Source organism: Phascolarctos cinereus, unplaced genomic scaffold (genome assembly GCF_003287225.1).
Source record: "Phascolarctos cinereus isolate Bilbo 61053 unplaced genomic scaffold, phaCin_HiC Scaffold_4;HRSCAF=312, whole genome shotgun sequence".
Lineage (NCBI taxonomy): Eukaryota > Metazoa > Chordata > Mammalia > Diprotodontia > Phascolarctidae > Phascolarctos > Phascolarctos cinereus.
In genome coordinates, this window is record NW_027555847.1 from 423,312,984 (window position 1) to 423,336,608 (window position 23,625).

At 34.4% G+C, this 23,625-nt stretch overlaps 1 pseudogene; it reads right to left on the reverse strand.

The window, feature by feature from the left end:
- Window positions 1-11,984: 11,984 nt before the first annotated feature.
- Window positions 11,985-12,571, reverse strand: LOC110218004 (serine/arginine-rich splicing factor 3 pseudogene; annotated as a pseudogene).
- Between the last annotated feature and the right edge of the window lie 11,054 nt (window positions 12,572-23,625).

Below are 23,625 nucleotides of genomic sequence, written 5' to 3' on the forward strand. Positions count from 1 at the left end.
TTAACATCCAAATAAAGAACTGATGGGCTCTGAATGTAGACAGATGAAAAATTTTTTCCCTTTTTTGTGTTTTTTTTCCTTTTGATCTGTTTCTTCTTTCACAACTATGACTAACACCGAAATGTTTTCCATAATGGTAGATACATAACTTATGTCCAATTGCCTACCATTTTTGGAAGGAGGGGGAATGAGGGAGGGAGAAAAATTTGGAACTCAAAATCTCATAAAAATGAATGCTCAAAATTATCTTGGCATATGATTACTGAAAACAAAAATACTATTAAAAATAAAAACTGCAGAAAAAAAATCTGAAGTTCCACCTTAGTAGCAGAGCCCAACTTTAACATCAAGTTTAAAAAATTAAGAAGTAGGCTAGAAAAATTAGAAAACAACAATAAAAGAACTTGAACATAGAAAGTTGCTATAATGTCAAGGAAGAAAAAAACATGGAGCAGAAGAAGACAGCTAAGTCAAAACAACTACATCCAAAATCTAAGAGGAAAAAATATGAATTGGTTTCAGGTCATTGAAAGTTTAAATAAGATTTTAAAAAAAATGTGGTATAGGGAAAAATGGGAAAGAAGTTAAAATAATACAAGAATATCAAGAAAAAAGAGTCAAAAGCTTGGAAAAGGAGGCACAAAATAATACTCAATTAAATAACACCTTAAAACCAGAATAGTCTGAATGGTAAAAGAGGCACAAAAATTCACTGAAGAAAACTTAAAAAGCAGAGTTGGCAAAATTGAAAAAGAAGTACAAAAGCTCACTGAAGTAAACATTACCCTCAAATTAGTATTGGGCACAAGGAAGCTAACGACTTCAAGAGACATGAATAAATAATCAAACAAAATCAAAGTAATGGCAAAAAATAGAAGAAAATTTGATATATCTCACTGGAAAAACAACTGACCAGGAAAACAGATTGAGGAGAGATAAGCTAAGGATTATCAGACTATCTGAAAAGATTGATATAAAAAAAATCCTGGCCATCACATTTTGAGAAATTGTTAAGGAAAACTGCCCTGATATCCTAGAACCAGATCATACAATAGAAATACAAAGAATCTACCAATCACCTCCTGAATGAGATACAAAAATGAAATCTCCCAGAAATATCATAACCAAATTCCAAAGGGAGAATATATTCAGGGAGAATATATTGCATAGAGAAACAATTCAAATACCGTGGAGAGGCAATCAAGATAACATAAGATTTAGCTGTATCTATATTAAAGGATCAGAGTGTTTGAAGTATGTTATTCTGGAGGGCAAAGGAGATAGGATGAAAAACAAGAATCACCTACCTAACAAAACTGCCTATATCCTTTAGGGGAAAATTGAATATTTAATGAAATAGAGGACTTAAAACATTCCTTATGAAAAGACTAGAGCTGAATAAAACGTTTGACTTTCAGAAACAAGACTCAAGAGAAGCATATAAAGGTAAACAGGAAAGAGAAATCCTAAGGGATTCAAAAACATTAATCTGTTCATATTTCTACATGGGAAGATGATACTTTTAAGAACTATTATTATTTATTGTTAGGCTAGTTAGAAGAACTATTCACAAACAAAGACATAGGCATGAGTTGCCTATGATGGGATGATATCTAAAAAAAGTAAAATGAAGGGGTGGAAAAAAGAGATGCACTTGGAAAAGGAGGAAGGGAGAGGTAGAATGTGGTAAATAATCTCACATAAAAGAGATGTTACAGTGGAGGGAAAAATAGGGGTAACAGGCAATACTTAAGCCTTCTTCTTATGAGAAATAACTCAGACAAGGAATAACATACACACTTAGTTGGGTATGAAAATTTATCTTACCCTACAGGAAATAAGGAAGGAAAGGGTAAAGAAGAGGGTGGTCCTGACAGAAGGGAGGGCAGATTGAGAAAGTCAATGGTCAGAAGTAAAATATTTTTGAAGAGGGATACAATAAAAAGAGAGAGATTGGACAAATGGGGAAATAGGATAGGAGAAATACACAGCAATAACCATGAAAAAAGTCTTACAGCAAGTTTCTGTGATAAAGGCCTCATTTATAAAATATACAGAGAACTCAATCAAATTTATAAGAATGCAACTAATTACCCAATTGGTAAATGATCAAAGGATATGAACAGGCAGTTTTCAGATGAATAAATCAAAAGTATCTATACTCATACGAGAAAAAGTGCTCTAAATTACTATTGATTAGAAAAATTCAAATTAAAACAACTCTGAGGTACTACTTCCTACCTATCAGTTTAGTGAATATGACAAAAAAAATGAAAATGACAAATATTGGAGGCAATATGAGAAGATTGGTGGAGTTGTGAACTGATCAAACCATTCTGGAGATCAATTTGGAAATGTGCCCAAAGTGTTATATGACCCAGCAACAGCACTACTAAGTCTGTGTCTCAAAGAAATTTTTTTTTAAAGAGAAAAAGCACCTAGATATGCAAATATATTTTGTAGCAGCTTTTTTTTTTTGTGGTGGCAAGGAGTTGGATATTAAAGGGATGGCTATCAGTTGAGGAATGGTTCAACAAATTGTGGTATAAAGTTATGACGGGATACTATTGCAGTGTAAGAAATGACAAGCAGGATACTCTGAGAACACATCTGGAAAGGCTTCAATAAAATGATACAAAATGAAGTGAGTAGAAGCAAGAGAACTGAGTATATAAAAACAGAAATATTGTACAATGATCAACTGTGAATGACTTAGCTATTCTCAGTAATACAATTATCTAAGACAATTGTGAGGAAGTCACATTCCAGAGAAAGACCTGATAGAGTCTGGATGCAAACTGAAGCATACATTTTTATGGTTTCTTTTTCTTTTGTTTTACCCTGTCTTTTCTTTCACAACATAATTAATATGGAAATGTATTCTGCATGATTCCACATGTATAAACTATGTCATTGTTTGCCTTCTCAATGAGGGGGTCAAGAAGAAAAAAGAGAAGGAGAGAATTTGAAGCTCAATTTTTTAATTAATGAAAAAATGTTTTCACATGTAATTGAAATATATGTATATATATATATATGTATATATATATATATATATATTATAAATAAAAAGAGAAAAAGAAACAAATATTTATACAAAGCAAAAAAATGCATTTCTGCATTGGCCATGTCATCAAAATATATAGGTCATTTTCTCCCCTGAGTCCATCCTCCTCTCCTCCTCCTCCTCCTCCTCCCCCTCCCCCTCTTCCTTCTTCTCTCTCTCTCTCTCTCTCTCCTCTCTCTCTCTTTCTCTCACTCTCTCTCTCTCTCTCTCTCTCTCTCTCTCTCTCTCTCAACTGAGTTGTGAAGCTGGGAAGATTAGAGGGTGAATTGTCTTTGCCTTGAAGAATCTGTTGTCAAATAAGCAGTGTTTTTGTTGTTCATTGGTAGACAAAATTGACAAAATTTGTGGAATAATTCATCAGTGAAGTACTAAAGAAAAATATTAGTAACTTACACATTGTCATCATATGCATCCTCAATGCTTCAATTAAAAAAGCTATTTTCAGAAGTCTTTTTTCCTCATGGGAAAGAACAAATTTAGCATATGCCAGTCACACCAAACCATTGCCACCATCTCAAATACTTTTTTTTTTTACACATCACCTTCCTGCCTCCAAGATCCTCAGTAATATCAGCACCCTTTCTGCAGACTGGCATCCCTATTCCCACCACAGTATGGCCTTTTTTGTCTATAGAAGCAACCTCCAAGAGAAATATGGGAATTGTTCAGCATGTGTTGAAGCTCCCAGATCTCCTGCTCACTCCTAACGAATATCCAGATCAATGGAAAATTTCCCATCCCTGTTAAATAGTTCACCATCAGGAGCAGATATGGTTAATTAATAGAGATAATACTTGAGAAGATACTTTACCATGCGCTATAATAACATAAGAGATACTCACCTTTTTTAAATGCCTTGTACCTGAACCCTCCTGTGTGTGTCAACTCTCCCATTAAAAATGTGAGCTCTTCTTCCTTTCCACCAGCTCTGCCATATTCCAGTGAGTTGACAAAATGATGAACACAAAAGGAAAAAGGAGAGGAACATGGTACATGTTTTCTAGGCCTTTTTGAAAACATGGTTTTGTCCCTCTGGCTACATATATGTAAATATACAAGAAAGGCAATATTGTAATTATCAAGGGTATGGGCATGGTTCAGCAAGGAATACCCAGCAAATGTTACCATGGCAAGACTGGATGGGTCTATAATGTTACTTTACATGCTATAGGCATTGTTGTAAACAATGGGTTAAAGGTAAAGTTCTAGCCAAGGTAATGCATATTGAGCAGCATTTTATTTTTTGGCTAGGCAATGGGGTTAAGTGACTTGCCCAGAGTCACATGGCTCATGAGTATTATGTGTCTGAGGCTGGGTATCCACTGTGCCACCTAGCTGCCAAAATATTAAGAATTCTAAGAGCAGAGATAGCTTCCTAAAGCAGGTAAAGGAAAATGATCAGAAGGAAGCCAAAGAAAAAGGCACTTCAGTTCAACTAAGAAGCCAACTTGCTCCACCCAGAGAAACATATTTTGTGAGAACCATTGTCAAGGAACCTTAGCTGTTGTAAAAAATCCCCTATGAATTAATGGCATAAATGATATAGTTTATACATGTGGAATCATGCAGAATACATTTCCATATTAATCATGTTGTGAAAGAAAAGACAGGGTAAAACAAAAGAAAAAGAAACCGTAAAAATGTATGCTTCAGTTTGCATCCAGACTCTATCAGGTCTTTCTCTGGAATGTGACTTCCTCACAATTGTCTTAGATAATTGTATTACTGAGAATAGCTAAGTCATTCACAGTTGATCATTGTACAATATTTCTGTTATTATATACTCAGTTCTCTTGCTTCTACTCACTTCATTTTGTATCATTTTATTGAAGCCTTTCGAGATGTGTTCTCAGAGTATCCTGCTTGTCATTTCTTACACTGCAATAGTATCCCGTCATAACTTTATACCACAATTTGTTGAACCATTCCTCAACTGATAGCCATCCCTTTAATATCCAACTCCTTGCCACCACTAAAAAAAGCTGCTACAAAATATATGCTCAAGTTTTAAGATAAATAAGAAGAGTTAGAGAATCCAAGAAGAGCACTAGATGCTAATTAACTCTTTATCACAGGTAGCCCAGGAAATAAATAACAGATTTAGATTTCACAACTGTGTCCCTTGACTCCAAAATCAAATACTCTGTCCAGAATACCATTCTGCCTCCTTGTCCTCAGTTGCATAAGTAGTAACAGATATGAGATTAAGTCTCAACATGTAATCCTCACATAAATAATATTTCCACTAAACCAAACTGTTGTTGTTATTGTTGTTATTAATTGTTTTGTTATTGTCTGCAAAAAAAAATTCTTTTCTCTTAAAGAAGACAACTTGCAGAGGATTAAAAAGAAACCTCTTTTTTTCTGCAAAAAAGTTTTCTATATTTTGACAATGTAGAGAAATGTGACTTATTTTTATGTGATTTTCTTATTCTCCTTGCTAAGCTATAGAAGCAGCAAGACAGGAACTTGCTGGAAACTAAAGAACCAGAAATTATAACATAATCATATCAAGTTCATGGGTATTTAGGAAGCGCTATGTTCCAGACACTGTGCTAAGTACTGGGAACACAAATATAAGCAGAAAGAAAGATAGCATATATGCTCAAGGAGCTTGCATTTTAGTGGAGAAAAATAGCACATAAAAGGCTGCTGAAAGGTGGGGAGGGAAATGAAGGTACCCAGTGCTAGAGCACTGTAGAGAAACATGGTGGTGCTAACTTTAAAGTGCTTTCTATTTTTGAAACTATGTTGAAATAGATTTCTTACTTTGTTTTCCAAATAAAAGATTTATAGCTAAATATTGCATATCTCTTCTCTTTGTCCAGTCTTTTTCCCTCTGGCTCTCATTTTCTTGCTCTATAGCTCTCATTTTCACCTTCTACCTCTCTGTCATTCTGTTTCCCTGTTTCTTTGTCTCACTGTCCTCTTTTTCTCTGTTTTCTGTTTTTATTTCAGTCTTTGTTTCTCTCTGTCTTAGTCTTGACTTTTCTCTGTCATTCCTTGTTCCTGAGTTTCAATATTTCTATTTATTTATTTATTTTTAGCTAGGCAATGGGGTTAAGTGACTTGCCCAGGGTCACACAGCTAGTAAGTGTTATGTGTCTGAGGCCAGATTTGAACTCAGGTCCTCCTGACTTCAGGGCCAGTGTTCTATCCACTGCGACACCCAGCTGCTCCCTGAGTTTCAATATTTCTGACTGTCTACTTTTATCTCTGTCCATCTTTATGTCTGTCTGTCTCTTCACACATATACGAAGTAAGTATGTGTGGATATATACATATGTATTATATATGTGTGTATGATACATATTTTATTGTTTCTTTAAAGTGAAGCAGACCCATTATGTGGCCCTTACACTGTAGGTCCCTCACTGATGGTATGTATCACAATGCTAACAATAAGCAATGATAAACTCCACTTCTATTATATGTTCTTGCATATGTCATGTGAAAAAGAGATTAGACTTATTCTACTTGTCCTACAGAACCCCAAAGTATCTGAAATGACTGTGAGTTACAAAGGAACAATTTAGCTTGATATGAGAAAATGCTTCCAACAATTAGAACTATCTGAAAGTAGATTAAATGCTTAAGAGATAATAGGTTTCCCTCACAGTAAGTTTTCACGCAAATGGCTAGAAAACTCTTTGTCATATGTATTGTAGAAGGGGTAGTAATGAATTAAATTGGAAAGTCTGATACTGAGATTCAGTGCATGCCCTATGGTATATGTAGCTACAGTACTGCATCCATAAGGGCAGTTCCTGCCAGCCTAAGGGAACTACAGAAAGAAAGAAAAAATCATGCTTAAACTTGTAAAACAGTAAAAATGTGATTTCTTACCAATCACATGAAACACATGCTCAATTCACAAACTGAGACCTCTAATATTTATTTTTAAACATATTATATTTATTTCATTAAATATTTCCAATCACATTAAAATATGAATATGTATTTTGAAAAAAAATGAGTTCCAAATTCTCTCCTTCACTCACATCTCTCGTCCATTCCTTAAGAAGGCAAGCAATATGATTCTGATTATACATATTAAGTTATTCAAAACATTTCCATATTAGCCATTGTTGCAAAAGAAAACACTCCCCAAAAAAACACACAAAAAAATGAAAAAAGTGAAAAAAACATATTTCAATTTCCACTCAGAGTACATCAAGTCTCTGTGTGTAGTTGGAGAGTATCTTTCATCATGAGTCCTTTGGAATTGCCTTGCATCATTGCTTTGAATCAGAGGAGCTAAGGTTTTTCACATGTGATCATCATTACAATATTGTCATTACTATGTATAATGTTTTCCTGGTTCTGCTCATTACACTTTGAATCAATTCATATAAGATTTTCTAGGTTTTTCTGAAACCATCCTACTCATCATTTTTTATTGCACAATAGTATTTCATCACAATCATATACCACCACTTGTACAGCAATTTCCCACTTGATGGGAATCCCATCGATTTCAAATTCATGACTATCACAAAAAGAATTGCTATAACGTTTTTGTGCAAATAGGATGTTTTCCCTTTTCTTTGATCTATTTAAAAATAGACCTAATATTGGTCTTGCTAAGTCAAAGTGTATGCATAAGTTTTGAGTTTTTTGGACACAGTTTCAAATTGTTCTCATGAATAGTTGGACCACTTATTTCCTTTTTCATTCTACAGTGATTTCTTCCTTCTTGACACTTCTCTCCCTCCCCCAAACAGTTAAAAAACAAAACCTACTAACTTACTTGCCACATCTGAAATGGTATACAACAATCTATATCAATAATCCAAATACTTTCTCTAGTAAAGGCAAGCATATTTTATTATCTCTTACCTAGCATAGTGATTGATTATTACAACTATTTTCTTTTGCTCTGTTATCTTTTATATTTATTTAGTAACGATGTGTACTTTTGTACATGTTCCATCCCTTCGGTCACCTCATTTCCATAAGTAAAAAGAAGTCTTTTCACATCCCTCTGAACTCCTCGTAATGGCTATTTCCTAGTAGGATAATAATATATCATTACGTCTGTATACCAAAACTTATTCAATCATTATCTGATTGCCATGTAAAAGCTAAACTTACAGGAAAGTGAAAAAGTACCACTTTTAGAAAAGGCCAGGGAACAAAAAGTAAAACATTCAATCAAGGACATTATTTTCCACACTTATACAAACTGGTTAATGACTTCATTTCATGAAGGCTATTTAAAAAATGGTTTAATCAATCAATCTGACCAGATATCTAATTTTGAAACATACTAATAAATAATATTTAGTTGCAGTATGATTATATATTCTCATTTTCATCCCAGAAATAATTCATAAAACACAGATTCTAGTTAGAAATATATTCTAAGAGAAATATTTCCCTGCCTTATTTTGGAAAAGTTGTTAAAAGGCAATTATACTAGTTAATAATAATAAAATATATGTCGTGAGTTTTATAGGAGACAAGAGAAGACGCAACACACACTTCAAGGGAAGTCTTAGTTGATTTGGAAAGAGTTATCAAATTTGTTAAATAAAATTATCAGGGGCAGCTAGGTGGTCCTGGAGTCAGGAGGACCTGAGTTCAAATCCAGCCTCAGACACATAACACTTACTAGCTGTGTGACTGTGGGCAAGTCACTTAACCCCAATTGCCTCACACACATACACATATACATACAAAAGAAAATAATCAGACCCAGAGACTTTCATAGCAGATCATTTAAAAAAAAGTAACTTAAGAGAGCACTGGGTCAGAAGATAGGAAGTTTGCTTCAATGATTTACTGAGTGCCTTTGCACAAATCACCTCATAACGGTGTGCTTCAATTTCTCACCATAAAGTGAGATTCACAAAATATCCTCCCTCTATCTACTTTGCAAAAAAAAAATAAAAGATACTGATATAAATAATACAAATATTCTTATTCATACATCTAGCTAAATAAGATTATCAATCAATATTTATTAAGTGATGCCTATGTGGAAGTTACTGTGCTAGATCCTGTGAGAAATATCAAGAAACTGAAGGCATAGAGACTTAAAAATACACCATTAGATAGAAATGCAGTTTCAGTAGATGGAGGATAGTATTCTCCTTCTTATACAACTCTTTTATACTCTGACAGAAAAATAAAAACTCCAACCTATAGTTGATATGGGATGTGAATGCTTAAGTATAGAAGAGAGACACATTCATCAATGTAGTCCTGCTAGTGTTTTAAGAAATTTTCTCCTGACATTATGCTGTAGATGTTGACTGCTTCTAAGAAGACTTAGTGTGTCTTAGTAACTGTAGATGTGTCTGGCTTATAACCAAGCATTTCTAGCTTTGATGCTATTGGATATATTATATATACTATTTAAAATGATGGAAAGTAGTTGTCATTCTGCTTTGTTTCAATTTGACTAATTCCTTTGTATATTTCAGCATCAAGAAATTAAAATTGTCATTCAGATTTATTAAGGTAATTCATCTATCTACCTTTATGTATAGCTATCTTTCTAATTATTTATCCATACATATGGGTATAATTATGCAACTTGAAAATCAAAGCTATTAGATGGATCACTGAAATTCTCTTGGAACCAAGGATAAAGATTGAAGCAATAAATTTATATGAGTAGGAATAGAAAAGAGTCATACTAATTCAATTAGTTAGTAAACTAAGAGTATATTAAATGTTTTTTAAAGAGGTAACAGTTTGGAAACCTTCTCTGAGATAAAAATACTGGAATAAAGAGATTGGAATAAGCTGCCTTAGCTATTCATGAACTCAGGGCACCAAAAAAAAAAAAAAGCAAAACAAAAAAACTTATCATCCTATGGGCAGGCTACCTGAATAGAATTTGTATGAATTGGAAATCACTGAAAAGCATCTCTTACATCCTTCACTAGAAAGATATATTACTTAGAGAATACTGGCAGTGCAGAAACTGTTCATATTCTTTAATGAAAATGCTGTAGTTCTTTGGAATAAAGGTAGTTTGAAGGTTCTATTATCATGGTATGAAAAGAAAGGACAAAAATAAATTTAAAAATGTACTATAGAATTTATTATCAGGGATTTCTTTTCCTATTGGTTCAGTGGTAGAGATGTATCCTAAGAGAAAGAGTGTGTTCTCTGTGTGTACACAGTCAGTATATACAATGACATGTGATGACAATGCATTTTGCTAGTGAGAAAGAGATCAACAGTGTCTAAACTTGGTTCATCAAATGGTTGTGTGTAAAAGGGTACCAAATGTTCAAATGGAAAGTGACTATAATGAGTTTTAGCAAATAAAATATGTTTTTATCACCTCAAAGTATTGTTTAGATTGTTCAAGAAAAAAGAGACTGTAAGAACCCTAAAAAAATAAAATTTTTTTGGAGCAAGGTTCACTTGTATCTTCAGTGCTTACTTAGTATAGTGCTTGGCACTTAGTAAGTTCTAACTAAATATCTGTTTAGTAGATTTATTTAAAATAGGATGTAACATATGCTCTGGACTTATTCTCTCAGTCCCCACTCCACCAGATTTCCAGAGCCTGTTACTTTCCTTCAGAGTTCTAGGGGTAATTGTAAGGGGTTGAAGCATCTTTTCTAGTGATATAATTCACAAGATGTAATTGACATACTTCCCCCATCATTATTATAGTATATTAATTAGTCATTCACACTTTATTAATGTTTTGAAATTGGTATTTACTAAGTGTTGCAGGAAAAATAAAGTTGATATATAACAACTCCCCCTTTGATTGTCCATAACACAAGTACACAAAGAATCCAGGGGAAAGTAGGGTCAGGGTTAGAAATCACATGTAGCAAAGTGTTCACTCACAGATCTTGAGACTATTTTTATTGGACTCCTCAATATGTTCCTCTTAAGTGTGGTTTGAATGTCCCAATGAATTCCTTGAAGAGCTTTGATTCTGTATTTCCTTATTGCATTCAGTTGACCCTCTAACAATTTTTTTAGGCTAGCTAGTATTTTATTACTCCAAAAGCACTTTAACAAGAAAAATATAAGTATGACTTCTGATAGGAATGTTTAAACCTGGACTGCATGTACCAAGCTCACAGGCTGAATTAGGTTCTACAAGGAAAACTTTTAAGTATTCAAGTTAAGCAACAATTTGTAACCAAAACTTTAATCCCGAAGGTCTCACAAAACATGTTACAAATGACATTATGAAAAAAATCTTGCACAGTAACTCAAAAAGTTTCATCTCTACAATGTACCCTTAAACTCAAAGTTTGTGTGAATGGTTAATGTTGAATATCATCAGTTATTTAGTCACAGTGCATCAACTATAAAAATAATGTAGGACCTTAAGTGGAAAAACTAAACTTCCTCAAAATCTTTTAAGGTTTTCATTCAAGATATGTGTTCACTTAGAATGAAAAAATATATATTTTTTCTTTTCTAAAACTGCCATCACACTTTTTGAACAAATGTCTTATTTTGGTATGCTTTTTACTTCCCAATTTACATGCTGGCCTGTTTTAAGAGGAGCTTTGAAACACTGCATTATGTTTAACTGCAGCCATACATATAACTCTGCTGAGTACAAAAACTGAGACTCTCTCCAATGTAGTCTCTCATTTTTTCCCCAGAAGACACAGTGTCAAGTGTTTTTTGGCCACTGCAGGCTTTACAGATTAATTTGCAAACTGATGCAAAATAAACTGAATAGCAATCAGTAGAAATTAAAATTTTGTTTACGGGAACACTGTAAAGTAACAAATTCTTGGCATTACATGCCTTATATGATCTGTTTCAAATGATACAGATACACATCTTTGCATGTGTCACTGTTACAAGACAATAAACAAATTTTAACAGCTAAAATATTTTAAAAATGCACTGAACTTATGAAGGCTCAGACAAAACTTGTAATGTTCTGTACATGCTCCTGTCAAATGAAGGACTACTTCCTGTACATCACTCCTCTTGAAGGCCGTTGTTCTATTTCCTTTCATTTGACCTAGAGAGACTACGAGACGTGGAAAAGGAACGAGAAGGCTTATGATTTCTCTCCCGTGACAATGATCTCTCTCTTCTATCTCTTGAAAGGGACCTGCTCCGGCTTCGAGAAAAGCTTCTTCTTCCTGGTGATCTGCGACGGTGTGGAGAACTTCTCCGATGATCATCCCTTGGTCGACGACCCCAAGAAGGTGGTGGACCACGATTGCCACTTCTTTTCTCACACTCTACAGTTCCACCCTTACTCGGCAGCCACGAAGCGTTCTTCCACCTAGTTCTCTAACAGCATCAGCTGCATCTCTGGGATCATCAAATTCAACAAAAGCAAAGCCGGAAGGATTTCTTGCAACCCACACACTTCGGTGTGGTCCATAACATCCAAAAGCCCGCTCCAATTCAGTCTTGTTGCCACTGTTACCAAGGTTACCTACATAAACCTTACAATCCAGTGGACAAGAGTCACGATGCATCTCGGGTGCTGTGGCTTAACAGGCGGGGATCCGACTCCCACCGCTCGACTGGGTTTTTCCCTCTCCTCCTGGCTCTGTTCCCGTGCAGCTGTTGTGTTACTCCCCTGACGTCCTCAAAATGATCCTCTAACTCTTAATAAGAAATCTACACTCATCTTCTGCTATCCCAGATGCTGCTATGACAGTGATGAGAAAAGAGAAGTTCAGCAAGCTTTTCTCTAGATAAATTTGGGGCCAACCAAATAATTTAAGCTTGAAACTGAGGCACTATCTTCCTTCTCCTCCTCCATTGTTGCCTCATGAATCCTTCTCCTGGGCTTATCCAGAGGCATCTCCTTTACTTTGACAGAAGCTCAAATCCATTGAGTTTTAAACAAGTAAGCTATTTTATAAAATATCTGCTGATCGTGGAGAAGTTTCCCATGCAACTCAAACAGCCTCCCTATCTCACTTAATAGGAACAGCTAGGTGCCACAGTAGACAGACTCCAGGTCTTGAGTCAGGGAAAGCTAGGTTAAAAATCTGCCTCAGACACTTACTCTGTGACCATGGTCTCGTTACTTAAATGGGGGTAACAGTATCATCTACCTCCTAGGATATTTATGAGGATCAAATGAGATAACAAGCAAGTGTTTGTCAAGTTGCCGGCATGTAGTGATTGCCATAAAAATTTTATCTAATATTGATTGAAATACTAGAGATCCCCAGGTTATATTCATATATATAGTTTAAACCTCTGATTAAATGAGTCAATTAAATCAGTTAATGAAATTGTCATGGCTAAATGGTATGGAGTAATTTCAATGAAAACAACTCTAGAACTAAAATAGAAAGAGTATAGCATTGCAGGTAAGCAAGGATCAAAGATATTTTCTAGCTCTGTGACTATGAGCAGGTCATTTAACCTATCTCAGACTCATTTGTAAACTGAAGATTGTATTCAGAGGGTTTTAATGGTCTTTTCAGCTCAAAATCTATGATCTTGTTGTCTGATGATTCTATGAAGTAGAGTATTATGAAGAAAATGTATTCATTACTACAACACTTTCTCAAACAAAACTGGTCACAGGGCCTACTCAAATAATAATGAGATATATCTCTATCACTTTAAAGTGCTTTAAAAGCATTATGACTTTTGAACCTCACAGCAATCCTATCAGGTAGCTACTTTGGATATTGTTATCTCCATTTTAGAAGTGGGTACTAAGAGGTTAAGTTATACTTATAGTCATACAACTAAACAATATTAGAGACAATATGTAAACCTGAATCTTACTGACTCTAGGTATCTCACTCTATTTAGTCCATCATATTGACTTTCTACCAAAATGTATTGAATTTACTTCCCTCAGTCCTTGAGGGAGCATTTATTTATTTGTACTTTGTCCTGAAAATAGTTTTGTGTCTATTATAAAATAGCCCTCTACCCCAATCTTAAAGTGGCTCACAGGAAAAAAAAAGAAATGAGCAAACAAACAAACAAAAAAAAACTGGAGAAAGTCATTAGCATTACACATCCATTTTGGACCAAACAACAACTGATGGGAATAAATTTTATTTAGAAGTACTGATGTATCTTGGTAGGTAAATTTAAAATGAAAATTTTATATTTGAACTGATATTAAAATTGATGATATATGGTTCTTGAATATACATATATATGCACATAGATATTTTATGTTTGGAGATATGTTTGTACATATGCATATATATGTACACATGTGTGTATGTGTATGTTTATATATCCACTTTTTTATTTTGACTGTTAAGATCAATAACTTTCACAAAAACATTAAATTTAACTTTCACTTTTCTACAACAACAAAAAGCGTGGTTTGGAGATAGTATTTGAATTTAATTACTTTGTTATTGTGGTTGTTTCCCTAGTTGCATAGACTCAATTCCTTGGAATCATACACATTTAGTAGCAGTACCATTTTCAAATGTGCTGATAACAAACCAGCACTTTGCATTTTAGCAGCAGGTTGCATTCTCATTAAGATCAACAACTTTAAAGGAGAATAATTCTATGTTCTACTTTTTGACACCCAGTCAAGATAAAGGGAAGATTTTTTTTATTTAAAAAATAAAACATCAAAAGCATGTGCAAAATATGACTTCAATACTTTCCCATTACCCTAGAAAAAAGAACAAGTGTGCTAGTAATGTGATTTATTGTGGATGGTTGTATGTTATCTGTTTTTTCACTGTATTCTTCCCAGACAGAATTAATAATACATGTATTCTGAGTTCATTGATATCCATAAGTGAAACACACAACAATGTACTATATATGACATAGTATTTTTACCTCCAGGGAAGTAAGCTGAACCTGTGACCTAGTTGTTAGGGAGTTTATAATTATAAGACAAACCGCCATATGAATAGAAAGGGAAATTAAAAATATATTGGAAGTCATTTTTTTCCTTTTGAATGATTCATGATGGGATTTACTATTACACACATCTGTAATCTGTGAGGTCATAAAATGCAGATCTAGAGGTAACCTTGAAGATGATTCAGTAACTCCCTTCATTTTATGGAAAAGCAAACTGAAGATGAAAAAGGTAAAATGACTTACCTAAAGTCACATGGGTAAATGCAGATTTAAACCTAAATATTCTGAAATCCATATCCCACCCCTGACAAAGATCATCCTCTGAAGTTTTGTCCAAATTCTGGAAATGGAATTTCCTTGGTGATCACATAACAGATTCATAATCACTTGATTGGCCTGGTTTAGAGTCTTCCCTTCCAGTTAATAGAATGTGTCATGGACTTATGATCTGCTGCCATAGGTTCCAAGAATATACAACCAAGATCTCAGGCTTAAGACAAGAGTAATTTATTATAGTTATGTTTCACAAATCTAAAAGGGATTCTATTTTATCATTTTGAATATTTTAATAATTTTATTGCTTATTCATTGCATCATCTTCATCACTATAATTTATATAGCATTTTACATTCATTATCTCATTTACTCCTTATAAAACTCTGTAAGATACTTGATATTATTTTGCTCATCTTATAGAATTTGTACACTAAGTTGGACCAAGAAATACAACTCTTAAACATTTTGCGTTGCCAAAGCTATGTCATTTGAGAGTAGGTTAATCTGCTGTTTTATTCAAATTGATATGTCTGTAGAGGACTATGATATTCCTTCAAACTTTAATAAGGATTTCATAATTACTGTGATCCTTTATTTAACAACAAATTGTAGAGACAAACAAAGCTCAAAACAACTATGAGGTGAGACTGCCCTGTAGGATTTTAAACCTTCACTCAAGTTGGATACTTTTATTACCTTAATTAATTGCCTGACAAAGACTAGTTTAAGCAAGTCCACAGTACATGGAAAATATTGTGTCACAGGGAATCTCTTAAGAATAGCCCTCGGTACATTTTATTTCTATTCCTATTTTCACTGTTGCAGTATAATTAAAAAAAAAAAAAACAAGCCTGCACTGTGCTACACGGTAGTGGAAAGGCCAAAGAATATCTGGGACATTGGAAAAGAGAGAGTAATTAATATGTATTAGGATGGTAGAAAGTGAAAGCTAAATTAGTAAAAGTGAGAGTGACCTGAGAAGTTTTCTAATTCAATTAGATAAATAGAAAAAAACCTCAATAGATAGCTCATTAGACAAAGAACATGAAGAACTGGGGAATTAGGTGATTGCTAGTAAAAGTTATATTAGTGGCAGAGTTAGGGACAGAAAACATAGCTTTGGATCCTAAGTACAGAGCTTCAACCACTCCATGGCCACTTATCATAAAGCCTATGCTTTTCTACATATTATAAATTGAAATGCTCACTTTTTTATTTTAACTTTGGTGAGGCAATCTGGGTTAAGTGACTTTCTCAGGGTCACACAGCTAGTAAGCATCAAGTGCCTGAGGCTGGATTTGAACTCAGGCCCTCCTGACTCCAAAGCCACAGCTCTATCCACTGTGCCACCTAGCTCCTGTTTACTCACAGTTTTTAACTGTTATCCAACAACTTTTTTTTTCTTCTGTGAATTTGCATTATTTCCTTTGCTTAAAACTAGAAGGTTCCCTATATCTCTACAATTTGAAATCTCTGAATACCACTGAGGCTCAGATTCTCCCTTGTCAATAAAGCTACTTTATTTCATTATTCTAGGTGGAGATTATTTCTCTTTCCTGAGGTATCACATGCCACTCAGAACTCTACACCCACTTAGAGATTAACTTATATCATGTGTCTTTGTGTAAATATATGCCCTAGTTTCCCTATAAGTATAAGGAGGGAATGATTTCTCCTACTTCCCAATCTCAGTTAATATAATTTTATATCTGTATCATCTTATAGATGACAAGATATAAATAATTATATCCTTTCGTCCTTTTACAATGTATGAACACTTTTCTCTGGTTGAGTCAGATGAGATCATTGCCTTTGGATAAATAGTGATTGAAGTGAAAAAAAATAGCCAGTTAAGTATTCAAGAGAGTTGTGGAGAGGAACAGAACCTGGAAGCTCATTTGAGTGACCCATTCAGCCAGGGTGCTTTACCCAGAAAGAAGCTTCCTGAGGATTCAATGAAAAGAGAAAGGAATTTGAGCCTAACAAGTACAAGAAATATGAAATACCTTTTGCTATATGTGTTGCTTCTAACTAAGATTCAGTACACCAAGTATACTCCAAGTTGAGCCTAGTCTTCCCATAAGCACTATGTACACTTGGTGATTTAAAAATATATATTTCTGTGCTCTCTTCACAATACCTTTTCAAAGAACCAAGTTCATCTATTGTCTGACTTAAGAAGAAGTGTTTAACGGGAGGCTTGTTAGCTATGGTTTGAAGAACGGGTTCTTAAAAGACATGGTTCCTAAGATTCTGAGGTAACAGATTTCCTCTGGGAGCTCACCCTGAAATTATGAGTAAAAGTTGGATATATAGCATAGAGGAAATACTATAATAAGTTTTTGAGGGCAATAATTTTATCTTGTATCATCTTGAACATCCAGCACCAACTACAATGCCTTCCACAATTAGGCACTGCAAGAGACACAAAAGTATGAATGCAGAGATAGGAAAATTACCTACAAAACAATTGCACTAGGTGGCATATCACTGTCTTAAGAGAAAAGTAAGCAAAGTACTAGAAAGATTCAAAAGGAGAGCCCAGAATCAGTTATGGTCAATCTATATACTAAGTGAAAAGATCAGCTGTACAATAGAGGACCTGGGTGATTGAGAAAACAATTTAACTTTTTGAACTTTAGTTCCCTCATATGTAAACTGAAGAAATTTAAGTAGTTGATATCTAAGCTCCATTCTAAGCTACAGAGGCTATATATTTATAATTTTATCATCAAGATTGAGAGAAATGTTATTTTCACTATCATGTGTAGAAGACATCAGTTAATAAAAACAAACTTCAGACCTGCTAAACAAATTTTAGTACAGGTCCTCATAATTACCATCATAATGAATTTGTCATTATGATAGGGTTTTGTTGTTATTGGTGTTAGTCAATTCAAATAACATTTATTAAATGTCTAATACTATACTGATACTGTACTAGTTGATAGAATATGAAAATGAGTCCAACAACTAATTTTCTTTTCTTTTCCCACAAGCTACCATGCTTTCTAAAAATTACCTTATTTAACTGCCATAGAGGTATCATTGAGAAAAAGAACAATATCAGAGGTACAGTGATGTGATAAAGATAAAGAAATGGAGAAATAATAATTTGTTCCTATGCCCTAATAGCAATATGAGAAGTAAATGAAAAATATAACCCAAGCATAGAACTATTCCATGTATGGCTCTGTACTTTCTATCTTTCCATTTGGTGTTGTTGTTGGGGGATGGGGACATGTGTTAGAGAGAACCTTGTTTCAAATTCTTCCTTTGGTACTTGTTATCTATATGACATTGGCAAGTCATTTAACTTCCTTGTGCCTCAGTTTCTTTTTCTTTCAAACAAAGGGATAGAATAATAGAATAGATGGCTTATGAGGGCCCTTTAAAATTTGCATCTCAGATCTCTTTCTCTCCTCCCTCCTCCTCTCTCCCTCTCTCCCTCTGTTTCTCTGCCTCTCTCCCTCTCTCTGTCATTATCACATGATGTTTGTCAGAATTCTCACTTCAAGCTATTCACATCTCTGTGTGTGTGTGTTTGTTCGTGTGTGTAAAATAATGCATAAATATATTCAAAGCTTTACATCCTATAATGGGAAAATATTTGGTGAAATCTACAGAATATCAGTAGGGGAACTGTGTGTGTGTGTGGGGGGGTGACTATCGATTTCCCTGAATTCTAAGCACTGAACAATTTTCCCCTAGGGTTGACTGGCTCATAAATGGATCTACTTCCACTGACTATTCAGTAAACAAATATTTATTAGTTACCTAATCTACGTTTTCCATTAGCTACTCCCTAAAAATTTATCCATAGAAATCTTATTTTAAAGAGTTTGGGCTTACAGCACATCACATTGTAATGAAAATTTAGCTTCTCCTCCCTGCACTTCTTCCATATATGATCAGTGTATTGTCACAAACAGATCTTCTTTTCTGATACAGCTGGAAAGTGATGAGTTGAAAACTGACAGGTCAGTCGAGATGGTCACATATGATATACATTGATGTGCCAGTCACTTGACAGGAAAGTCAGTTAATGAATAGAATATGTCAGAGAATTAATAATGGCCATACCATTATGTCAAAAGTTACATAGTCAGACAGAGCTGTTATAAAAAATTAAGTTCCATTCTAAATTCATGACTGAAGTAAGATTGAATTCAAGAAGGAAAAAGGAAGAGGAGGAGTGAGAAAGAGAAAAACAGAGACACAAAGACAGAGGAAAAGAGAGACAGAGAGACAAAGAGACAGAGACCAGTAGACAGAGAATGACAGAGAAAAAGATGCGGAGAGAGAGAGAGAGGAGAGAGAGAGAGAGAGAGAGAGAGAGAGAGAGAGAGAGAGAGAGAAGAGAGAAGAGAGAAGAGAGAAGAGAAGAGAGGTTTTGGCAAATGTTTCATGAAAAAGTTAATATTTAGGTCATGAGTTGAAGGTAGCCAGGAGGTGGAGGGGAAAAGAGGTAGTATTTCAAGGACTAGAGGATAGCCAGAGAAAAATCTCAGAGCCAAGAGATGGAGTGTTTTCTTAATGAAACTAAATTTAAGTATTCAGATTTCAATGAAGACTAAATACTTTAGTCCTACAGAATTAGTAAGTCAAAGAATATATCATAGAAGCTATGACTAATTCAATGAAAATCAGAACATGAAAATGATAACAATGAGAAAATATATACAAATTTGGAGATATAGGGGAACTAACAAGTCTTCCTACCTCAACTCCTATATTTAGATGAGGAAACTGAGGCACAGAGAGATTAAGTGACTTGCCCAGAGTCATTTAGTGTCTGACCCAGGTCCTTCTAACTCCAAGTCTATCTCTCTAATATACCATGTTCTTCCCTCATTTAAACTGGTCAAGTCTTCTCTATGTTCTAACTTCTTTAGTGTAACTTTATTGCTTATTAATCCAAGTTCTAACTCTTTAGCATGCTCTTGAGGACCCTCTACAAACTCAAATGGCCCTACCTTTACAGCCTTATCTTATATTTCCCAGTTGTATGTAACCTAGGTTCTAGCATTGGCAGCTTCATGCATACCTCTTTTTTTTCCTCCCTTTTGTTTCAAGGAGTTCCCTTTGCTTGGAATTCTATCCTTCATCTACTTTGCCTATTAAATTTCTGCCAGTATTATAGAGTAAAATTCAAATGACATCTTCTTCAGGAAACTCTCACATTTTCCCAGCTGATAGTGTTTTTCTTCTTACTAAGCCTCCATATAGCACTTGGCTTATACCTTTCATGTTTTACCATGTATTATTTTCTACAGTATTATTTGTATCTGTCTTTATATGTTCAGTGATGACAGGGGACCTCCTTATCTAAATTAAATACAAATCAACATCTGTTTTAGAGATATTCATGTCTATTACACCCTAATAAATGTTTGTTAAATTAAATGCAATAAGAAAATCAAATCTCTTCATCAACAAAGATTTGATTAGAAAAACTATGTTGTCAGTTTTTTCCAGATATTATCTTCTTCCTTACACCAAATATAACTCTGGAACAGATTTTTCATATCAAAATGGAGAAAAAAAATAACTGATTTCAGCAGAGCAAAACTGACAGGTCACTGAGTAAAATGGCACACATCTCAAAAAGTGAACCAGAGCTCCAAATCTCTCATACTCTTTCACTAGACAGTTTCAATATAAAAATATATCCAATTAAGCTAATTAGAACATGCAGTCCAAATCACTTTGGTTAAATATGTTTTTTTTTTCCATGATCAAAAAAAAAAAAAAACCGAAAACTTCATGTAAGAAATAAATGGGGAAGTGACTGATATGTTGTTTTACATATTTTCTGAAGGACATATTTTCAAATTGACTTAATAAGTAATAATATAAGTATTTCTAAAATTCACAGAGATCTTTAGTTAATATGAATTTGCAGGATGGCTTCATTCAGATAATCATATATCTTATGAGGACCAGACCTTTAATTTGATCAGAGTAGGAAACTCTCTTTACCAATGCAGCTTCAACTCTCTTCTATAAATTACAGTCTTTCAGATAGCTTTGAGAACATTAGTGACTCACCAACAGTATAAATCAGAAACAGAACTTGAACACATATCTTCCTGTCTCTGAAAGCTAGCTCTCTACTATGCAATACTGACTTTCATTATGGTATCAGTTTCTTTTTCTAACTAATATGGAATTTATTTCACTTAGATCAAAGTTTCTCAAATTTGTGTTTAATTTCAAAGGGATGAGGACTTTGAATGATAAAAAAATTATATTTTCACTAATCTCTAACTTCACTAGCCAAATTCCCTAACAATTCACTAGAAAAAAATTTTCTAGTTAACATTTTCTTCAATAATTAAAATAAAATATTCTTAGTTTCCAAAGACTTCATGAAACAGCCAAAAGTTTTTCTCACATATGCCCTGTTCTGTACTCTGGCACTGCCACCATCTTGGCACAAATATTAATTCATAGATACCTGTAGTGTTACAATAGTGTGATGGTAAATCTGTCTGCCACAAGTCTCTCAAAATGCCCGGCTATCTTCCACTTAGGTTTCAAAGTAAACATATGAAAAAGCACAAGTCTGGTGGCAGAACCAAGATGGCCCAGAAAAGGCAAGGACAGGGTGAACTCTCCCAAATTCCCCTCCAAATAACTTTAAATATTACCTCAAAAAGAATGCTGGAGTAGCAGAATCAAGAAAATGACAGAGTTAAATTTTTTTCTAGCCCAAGACAACTAGCAAGGCTGGCAGGAAAAGTTTGCCACACAAGGGTGAGAGTGGAGCAAAGTCCAATACAGGTCATGAGACAGCAGGCCATAGCAAACAGGCAGCAACCACAAGTCAAGATATCACCATAATCATGCCATTGGAATTCTTAAAAAATGAAGGTCATCCTACAAAATATATCCTTAATTTATTCCTTTCTTAGACTTCAGGGAGCCAAGATGGTAGAGTAAGCATTAAATTACTGTCACTCTCCCATATTGATCTCTGAAAAATCCAGAAAATAGCATCACAGGAAAAATCTGGAACAGTGAAGCCAGCAGAAAGATGGGGTGGAGCATAATTTTAGATGAAGAGACTGGAGTATCAGCAAAAAAGGTCCATCTCCCACAGAAAAAAGGGGGGGAGCATTCTAGGAGAGGAAATATCCCAGCATGCCAGCAACAAGCCCCATCTCAGCAAACCAGAATGAGATCTTGAGCCCCTGATGGAACATGCAAACAGGAGGCAAAAATTGTTTATATTTAAGTCTTATTGGATTTGGCTCAAGAGGGAATAACTTACAAACTTACCTGGGTATAGAAATCTATCTTACCAAATAGGAAGTAGGAGGGGAGAGTAGAAAGAAAAGGGAAAAGGTTGCATAGAAGAGAAGGCAGATCGAGGGAGGCAGTGGTCAGAAGCAAAAAACATGTGAGGAGAGAAAGGGAGAAAGGAGACAGAAAAACATAAACAGGAAGGGAAACAGGATGAAAAGAAAGACACAATTAATAATCACAAGTGTGAATGTCCATAGGATGAACTCTCCTATAAAACACAAATGGACAACAGAGTGGATTAAAAATCATAATCCACCAAAATGTTGTTTACAAGAAACATATCTGAAGCAGAGAGATACACACAGAGTACAAGTTAAAGGCTGGAACAGAATATATTATGCTTCAGCAGAATTACAAAAAAAGCAGGGGTAGCAATCCTATCTTCAGACAAAGTAAAAGCAAAAATATACATAATTAAAAGAGATAAGGAATCAAACTATATCTTGCTAAAAGGTACTATAGACAATGAAGAAATATCAATAATATACTTAGATGCATCAAGTGCTATAGCATCCAAATTCTTACAGGGAAAGTTAAGTGAGTTACAGAAAGAAATGGACATCAAAACTCTACAAGTAGGGTACCTCAACATCCTTCTATCAGAACTAAACAAATTTTACCACAAAGTAAACAAGAAATTAAGAATATGAAAAAAATTAAAACTTATATATGGTATTCCTCTGGAGAAAATTGAATGGAGAAAGAAAGGGATATACCTTTTTATCAGCAGTACACAATACCTACACAAAAAATGACCATATACTAGAGCATAGAAACCTCACAACCCAATGCAGAAAGGAAGAAATATTAAATGCATTATTTTCAGATCATGATACAATAAAATTACATGTAATAAATGGCCATGGAAAGGCAGACTAAATATTAACTGGAAACTACATAATCTAATCCTAAAGAAAGAGTAGGTCAAACAACAAATCTTAGCAACAATTAATGACTTCATCCAAGAAAATGACCATAATGAGACAGCATACCAAAACTAATGGAATGCAGACAAAACAGTTCTTATGAGAAACTTTCTATCTCTAAATGCTTATGTGGGGGGCAGCTAGGTAGCTCAGTGGATAGAGCACCAGCACAAAAGTCAGGAGTACCTAAGTTCAAATATGGCCTCGGACCAAACACTTGACACTAGTTGTGTGATGCTGGACAAGTCACTTAACCCCAATTGCCTAAAA